General features: G+C 33.7%; 1 long non-coding RNA gene across 10 annotated transcripts; it reads right to left on the bottom strand.

Moving 5' to 3' along the window:
- Nucleotides 1-882: 882 nt before the first annotated feature.
- On the bottom strand, nucleotides 883-5,454 carry LOC102582096 (uncharacterized). Of its 10 annotated transcripts, none has more exons than XR_001474281.1 (8): nucleotides 5,075-5,453; nucleotides 4,565-4,708; nucleotides 3,405-3,812; nucleotides 3,151-3,273; nucleotides 2,917-3,046; nucleotides 2,584-2,819; nucleotides 2,018-2,275; nucleotides 883-1,171 (listed from the first exon to the last, which is right to left on the bottom strand). It is a non-coding gene; the product is annotated as an uncharacterized lncRNA (long non-coding RNA). The 10 variants fall into 10 exon arrangements; XR_001474283.1 differs by having other exon boundaries at nucleotides 2,584-2,777; nucleotides 5,075-5,452; XR_001474284.1 differs by lacking the exon at nucleotides 883-1,171 and having other exon boundaries at nucleotides 1,289-2,275; nucleotides 3,358-3,812; nucleotides 5,075-5,454.
- Between the last annotated feature and the right edge of the window lie 3,436 nt (nucleotides 5,455-8,890).

Genomic DNA, 8,890 nt, shown 5'->3' with positions numbered 1-8,890 from the left:
GTTAATATATTCCTATAGTCAAGACATTAACGAGTCAATAGAACCTTACAAAATTGAATTCGGGTAACTAGAACTTCCGAAATTGATCTTGGCATGGAAACGATATGTCGGGATGTCAAGGAAACCGGTTGATTGTGAAAAAAGTGACTTTTCTTGGATTTATGAGTTTCTAAATTTTAACCTCTCCTACTATAGGGGGAGGCACCCTGCACTACAACATTTTAGGCCTATGGCCACCCCAGTAAAGTGTGGCCTTTGATAAAAGGCTATACTTTTGGACTTTAAGCAACACTTTTTCAGGGGTGGCTGAAAGAGGCGTAACCTTAGAGTTTAGGCAACACTTTTCTTGTGTTGCCTTATCATCTACGCTTCAAAGCGTAGCCTAAAAGGCAAAATGGACACGCTTTTATGTATCTCATATAGCAACATTTCTATCTCATACAACTACACTTTCAAGTGTGGCATTTGCTTCCTTATTGCCCACGATTTTAAAGTGTTGCCTTTTCTATCTAATGTATGAAAATGATTTTAAAGTGTTGCCTTTTCTATCTAATGTATGAAAATGATTTTAAAGTGTTGCCTTTTCTATCTAATGTATGAAAATGATTTTAAAGTGTTGCCTTTTCTATCTAATGTATGAAAATGATTTTAAAGTGTTGCCTTTTCTATCTAATGTATGAAAATGATTTTAAAGTGTTGCCTTTTCTATCTAATGTATGACAACACTTTGAAGTGTAGTCCTTGCCCATGTGCATACCACAATTTACAGCCCTATGGCTACACTTTTAAGTGTGGTAATACTATTTTGGATATAAAATATTTATATTCCACAATTTCTAATTAAAAATTACCAATATTGTTTTGCAATAATAATCTCAAGCATTAAATTGGCTAATAAGTAATTCAAATATATAGATTTGCAATAAACTTCAAAAGATAGTATGTCTTGTGTACATACACATACTTATAAAGCAATATTCTAAATATGCGTAAACAATAGTTCAAAAAGTACTCTTACAATAGTTCAATATATTCTAGCAATGAATATATTTCACAAAATCAAACATAATGTATTCAAACTTTTACAATAGTTCAAAAACTCTTCATCATCCACTTCAATGAGATCAAATTGACTTGTGGTGACCCTTCAATTTTGATCACCTCCATTTCCCTACACATTTAAAATGTACAACAAAATCAGATTGCAGCAGTTATAGAAAAGGAAAGAAGTTCCAGATAAATTCCAGATTGTAACAGTTTAAGATTGCAGATTGCAGACTGCAGATTTTTTGAGTTCACTTTGCAGATTCTGAGGCAAATTAAAACCAAATTGTAGATTGCAGATTAAAGTTCCAGTTCCAGATTAATTCCAGATTGCAGCTTTCAGTTACACATCAAATAGTTAAAAAGTCGAAAAACACTCAGATGGACTGGATTGGCATCTTTCTCATGTTTTATCAGATGTAGTTACTGTATAATCGTGCTATACATGATAATCAAATAGCTCATCAGACAACTAAATTGTTTTTCACCTATGCTCAATATAATTAGGAAAAATTAAATAGATTCAGGAAAGACCATCAACTAGATTTGCGCATTTAAAAGTTAGAATGCATTCTATTTCTTTACGACTGCTATTAAGAATCCAGCAACATCACATGGCACAAGGCAGAAAAAAAATAAAGTGATGAATAACATACTAGGCTAGTAGGAATAAACATTTTTTCTATTTGAGAAGGTAAGTAATAAGGCAGAAGGAGTAGAAAAAAATAGTGTGACCATGTTCTGGAAATAATACTAGAAGAAAAATGTTGTAGTTTTTAACACACACAAACTGATACTTAGAATTGTCATGGCTCTCCACTCAATCACTTCACTATTTGCTAAAGTGCATTCAAAATAAACTTAATATGTCGAAAGCCAGGTGACCATGAACATACAGATAAAAACAACCAATTCAAAAGCTTAGAAAAGATAAATTTGTTTAAGGATATATTTGTTTAAGTACAGAAAGTACAATGAGATGTCTTGTCATCCTTCTCCAATTTTGGTATCGCTTATTGATTCTGGCAATAACAGCAGCCTCCTCTTTGAAAATATGCTGCAATCTCTTCTCAAAATCATCCTTTTTGGACCTAAATAAACTATTACATTTCATCGAAAAAACTCCCTTCTTTATCTTCTTTTTTGTCTTTTCTACATTATCAGTAGATGATGCCACATGTTCAGTGTCAGCAACATCAACATGTTCTTTTGTAGGCTCAACAACCATTTTCTACAAGTTCAAGAGCATATATATTCAAATGATTGAAGGAGAAAGGCAAACATAAAACACAGGAAGAACACTGGACTGAAATCTATAACATGAAAAAAGATCTTTTTGGACTAAAATTTTGTGTATGCATAGTAGTTCTAAGATTCATAGGTTGGATTTATTTCAGTTCTGCTAATTACGTTCATCTTATTACTTAAACATTCAATGGATATTTCAAGGGTTTGAAACATCAGCAGAAGTAAAAATGAGACTTTTGCGGACATGAACATAATAAAAACAAAAGGGACAATAGTGATTGGAGCAAATACCTTCCTAGTTTCCTTTTTGACAGCCGGGGAGAGCGCAACCAAGCTGAATATATCAATGACTCATAAGCAGTTAACATGTGGAGAATGAATGTCATTTTGTTCACAGTAACCACTTATCCGAGCAACAGTTGATTGGTTTTTCGGATAACCAAAAATGATGATACTTCCGTCAGTGTAGCCACCAGTTTTCCTTCCTGCTAAGACATCCATCAATTGGAGATGAGTCTCTTCCATTCCTTGGGATTTCATTTCACGATAGGCATACAACCGGATGATGAGTAATAAATTAAGCATAACAGTATCAATGCATACAACGCGAAGAATATTTCTTACTTCTGGCATATCGACATAATAATTGACATGTTTAAATGCAAGTGACAATGGCTGGAAAGGAAGCACCATTCCTCTTTTTTTGATGCTCTTTTGTCAATACTCGAGTTGTTCCTTACAGCCGTATCTATACCTACAACAATCGTTCAACATATGACCAAATTTATCATGATCAGTACAATAACCTTCGTTTAAATATACTTTTCAGCATCTAAACCAAGCTATAAATTGTAGAACCTTTAAATGTTGCGGTGGTAGATGCTAAACTCTTCTCTATTGATTCTTTGGGGTTATGTTTTTTTTGCTCATTTTTCTTACTTTTGTCATCATCCATACTAACAGATGTAGAATCAGCAAATGCTGCATTTTATTTACAAAAATGGATGAGAGAGAAAAAAAATAAGTTTCTAAAATTTTAAATAGAAGAGAGAATCTCTAGCTTACGATTCAAGTAAGTCAGCGTCAAATGAAAAGGTTAAGATATGGCACACCTGAGGCTTAACTTCAACAATGAATTGTCCACTCTTCACAGCAACAGGATCATTTGCAAGAACACTCTCAAGATGGTCTAACATCTCTTTTGCTTGGTAAGACCCAAAACCAAGATCTGCATCTCGATAAGGCGAAACAACAACACTCATTTAAGAGAACTATTTGGAGAGTAAAATTATTGAACATTACCTGGCCTAGATCTACAAACATGAAGTAAGATGGCCTTGCATGTTCTTGCAGAATCGAAGCTACACCGTCAAAGATTTCGCATTCCTAGTGCCCATATTTCTGGCTACAACTCTTTATCTTCAATATAAGGATTATCCTTTGGAATGGTGTAGTTTCCCCATTACCACATTTGAAAATACACAAGGATTCGAGATCCCATAGGGAAACATTCAAATAAGCTGCATGTGAAATGAAAATCTAAAAACACAAAGTATAAGGTATTAACAATCATATTATTTCTGCTAGGGCAGAAAATCTATTATAGGGTGCTTTGTTCTTTTCTCTTTTATCTAATACATTATATGAAACAGATACATTATAAACATGGAGTACATAGTGTGCGAAGATGTAGCAAAAAGATGTGTAACATTCGAAGGCTTGTAAGTTTTGACCATCAAATGCAGCACACTTAAGAGTTTCAGCCAAGAGGCCTGTTGAAATGAAATATTTTATGGAAAAAAAACAAAGATTGCATGAATCCACTGCACTAATAGTGTAACAAAAGGGGAGTTCAATTTCTAGTTTACAAGAACAAATTTCATGATATATGTCCAGTTCAAGAATTCAATGATTGAGAAAATCATGTCAATAGAACTAGTTAGTCACTTTTACCGAGAAAAGCTTAATAAGCACCACTGCAGCAGTCGTCTTAGCAGAGAAAAAAGAAGAAGTACAAACTAACAACAAGCATTCCAGGGAATCAACATGATCATACATCTAACCATGAAATAATTAGTATAACAAACATTCCAAGGAATCAACATGGTCATACATCCAACAGTGAAATAATTAGTCATGCCAAACGAATTTTGAACCTTCTGAAAAAATATCATGATTATGATAAAATTCGAACAAAGTAATCAACACAACAGTTCAGATATTGACAAATTGAAATAAAGTCATTGAAGAAATACTACTACAACATGCTTACATGTCAGAGCATCCAGAGGTAGAAGACACTGACCCTTTTTGATAGATAGAGCTTATCTTCCTGACATTTAAGCTGCCCATCACCCTGGAATACTACAAATCAAAGCAGAAAATCGACAAACACCAGATGCCATAACCTCAGTCCCTGAAAAACTCCATGAAAAAAATTCAAAGAATGCCGTAATATTCTTTCACTGAGATCTTCTTCTCAAGTGATGTGACACGGTATACTGCAGAAAACATATATAGATTTGGTATACTTTAGAAAACATATATCTTCTTCACGATATAATTCAGAAAACATAGTGTGGCCAAAGGCAAATATTGAAGACATATATAAATTTATCAATATATATTAAAATTTTGGAAGAAATTTAACTCGATTTTTCAATTCTCCAAAGAAATTCACACAGAGAACAATTCCTCTTTTACACACATACTATCACAGAAGGTTGTTAAGGAGAATTTTTTTAGAAATTGCCCAAATTTGTGAGAAACATCGAAACCCTACCTAAACCAGAACTAACGAAACCACATCTTCTTCCTCTGAAGCAAACTAGTGATGGGTGACCCATTTCTCGACGGACTCTTCGTTCCTGACCTCCTCTACGATAACCCACTCACCATATCTTCCTCAAAGGCTAAGAAGAAACCATGTTGTATCTCCATTTCCCAAAAACATCAAAAGTCCCAACACTTTTCCCACCAAACTAGGAGAAAAAAGGTTAGCATGGATGAAATTTTCAAGTCATAAATTGCATAAAAACATAAAAAGGAGAACTGAGAATAAGAGTTTGGCTAAGGTGATGGAGAAGAAATGTATGAGAATGAAATTTAGGGTTCTTGGCTTTTAGAAATTAGGGGGAAATAGAAAATATGGTGGAACTTTTTATTTTAGCCAAAATTAATACTATATCTGATAGTACTCTTATTTTTTTGAAATTGGGAAAAAATAAGGAGGGAATTCGTTATTTTAGCTAATATTTTATAAGAATTAATAGGGTACACTTATAAAGTGTTGTTTTTATAATTATAAATATGGCATAGTTTTAAAGTGTGCTATATATATAAACAAGCGTTGTCAATTGCTTTATGATTTGGCAACACTTATTATGTGTAGCCAATAATTCCAAAGAGCACACATTAGAAGTGTTGTCAATGTTTTTGTGGCCAAAAGCTCGATATAAAGGTAACGCATTAAAAGTGTGCCCTTAGTTACTTTTGGCAACACTTTTAAAGTGTTGTCTAGAATTAGTGTGGCCATAGGCCATTTTTGTTGTAGTGCTGCTAAAGCGACGTGCAAACTTCTATATCGATGTAAGTGTTACTATTGCGGGTTGAGCCCGCTATAGAAAGGTGAAATGAGATTTTATGTAAAAGGAGTCCCAAAATCCCTATTTTCTGTACTCTTATTCTTGGAGTTGGGAGGTGTAATTTTGGGCAGTTTGCACTTGCTTTTCCACGGAATTCATCGATAAAGGTAAGATTTTGAATCCTTTATCTTGTGCATTGATTCTTAAGCCTTAGAATCTAGTTATTTCCAGAAGGGAGAAGTTTTTACATGATTCCATAATGGAAAAAGTCCTAAGTTAGGGAAGATGATAATATTTTGGCTGAGGGATAGATTAATAAGACATTAGCGATTGATTGTTGCTTTTATTATTTGCTTTAGACCAAGAACAAGTCAAGACGCTTCAAAAGGGGAAATCTTTGATTCTTTAGAGTTTTCCAGAGACTTCATTCGGGGAATGTGATGGTTTTATGTTTCCGTTTTATTTATGTATGCATGTCTATTACTTTGTTGTATCATTGATGCAATGTGTGGAAGAAAATACATAAGGAGGCACATAAAATGACTTCATATTGATAATCTCATGCAATGGACTTGTTATTGTGACTTGTGGTTTTAAAATAGTATCATTCATTGTGCTTGCTATTGTGCATGATCGGTTGGTTGCTCAGGTACCACGCTGGTACACTAATTTTGGATGGCTCGAATACCACGCTGGTACACTAACTATTGATGACTCAAATACCCGCTGGTACACTAAGTATGGATGGCTTCGATATCACGCTGTTATACCAACAGTTTGGATTTTGGTCCTATGACCAAGTGTGTGTTTACGGTTTCACGAGAGTACCTAGTATTTGCATTTAGAAAATTCTATTTCTTTCATCCTTCACACAATAATTTGATTCTAATTATTATCTGGCAATTCAAATTGGCATCTAACTCTTCCACTCTTCTGTCCGATGATGGTTTACGTTCGATGTAATGGCTCAAGGATAGAGGCTCTAGTGGTAGAGCAAACAACTGAGCTTGTACTGAGAGGACGTTACAGAGGAAGAGGAAGAGGTACGGGTAAGGGTAGGGGAAAGAGCAAAGGACATGCAACATCCGCAAGAGGAGGAGCTTAGGCTGAGAATGTAGTATCAGTACTAACCGCATACTTTTTTCTATATTATTTGATAATATAGGTTCAGGCGTTCAACATTCAGGTCGTAGTTATCTGCTCGGTAGAACTTTTGGTGAGTCCTCATCATTCGACGACGACCTCTATCTATATTTCAATATTACATTTTCAGTTTTTAGACAATTATAGTTAGCTAGGGGCATGTCCTAGAAACTTAATTTATTAGAGGTTATCAAATAGTCAGTTTAGCTTCGGCTTATTCAGATGATTGTCTGCTTGAAGGTGTGTGATCTATAATAGACTAATTCAGTTTAGCATCAACATTCATTTATTTTCAGTTGTTGCTATTGTGTTTCTTAGTGTCATACCAAACCATGGTTTAGCTTGGGGTCACTTGTGCCTCTAAATACCGAGTTACGGCTAGGGGTTAGTCTTAGGTCGGAATACTAATTTATTAAATTAGTTTATATGAAATTTAAGCCCGACAAAAAAGTGGAATCTAGAAAAGTATTCTCTAAGGCTGATGTAATTGTTTTGGGTGCATTACATACCTGTATTGGGTGCTTATGTTCTCCAGAATTAAAAAAAAAAATACTCTAGTTTGTTACATACTTGTATCGAGTTGAAAATTCAAGCACCATCCCTTTTGGAATATTGAATATACTAATAAAGACAATAAATATTAGATAAACTAATATTATAGAAATTCAGAATCTCACAGAGTTAATGTTGATGTAAATTGTAAATGCACTAAACTTGACAAAGATGGAAATATAAAATAAAATAAATGAGTGTACAAGACTTTTCTTTGATCCATCACTTTTACACTGTTTACTACTTTAATAAAATATTTCAATTGATTTATCATCCTAGACAACACAAAACATCATTAAAGACTAAAGATAAACTAACAAAAATATTTGACTTAATAACATAAGAACTCCATGACCTTCTCTTTTGTGGCTTAAAACGTCATATAAATAGATATTTGATGGCTAAAAACAAGTGAGTTAATAATAAAGACAATCATATTAGCATACTCGATCACTGATAAAGACTTCTACAAGTACAGCTCTAGCATCAAGAACTTCAGTTAACAACTCCATGTGAATTATGGGTTCAAGAACTTTCATCTTCTTTTGGCTCAAGGACAACATTTAAATCAAACTTGAAATGCTCACCCAAAATAGCACTTTTTGTTTCATTAAAATTTTCTTTACCCGCAACAACATTGCCACTCTCTGCTCCTCCATGTGTTTATCTGGAGGTATTTCTGAGGCAGAGTGTGTAATCTTATACATTAACATTCTTCTTCTTTCTTTCTCGTTAAGTGTTTGCAATTCCTTGCGAAGATCTTCAAGTTCCTCAAATCTAATTGATTTTCCCTTAGCAAGATCATGTTGGCGATCCTCTAGTTTCCCTTTTAAAAACTTATCAATTATATCTTCAATATTGTGGAACAAAGCATAACTCCAACTTCATCTCCACTCCTATTTGCAAGCTTTTTTGCATCTTGGAACAAGGTTTTTTTCCTTTTGGAAAAGCTTATAGCGCGTGCTCTCTCAGACTCAATTAACTTCAACTCAATCTTTTGCTTACCTTTCTTGATCTCATTTTCCACTGCAAAAGAAAATAAGATGTTTTTATTGAATGATGTTGAGCAATTCTAAGAGGAACAATTCTATAATTTATAGTATGTGTGTGAGTGCTTTTTCCACGAGTATTGTAACATTTATTTAATGTTTTCATACCACAAGTCTCATTGTTATCACATGTATTATCAATTTTTAATCTTATGACTCTATTTCACGTGTATTCTCACGTTTAGTTGGTGTTTTGTATTATATGAATCTATTACGTGATAATCATGGTTTCTAACAAATGTTTTCTTCTTAAGTGATAATGTTGAATTG

The sequence above is a fragment of the Solanum tuberosum genome, unplaced genomic scaffold (genome assembly GCF_000226075.1).
Source record: "Solanum tuberosum cultivar DM 1-3 516 R44 unplaced genomic scaffold, SolTub_3.0 scf00169, whole genome shotgun sequence".
NCBI lineage: Eukaryota > Viridiplantae > Streptophyta > Magnoliopsida > Solanales > Solanaceae > Solanum > Solanum tuberosum.
This window is presented reverse-complemented; position numbering and strand designations above follow the sequence as displayed.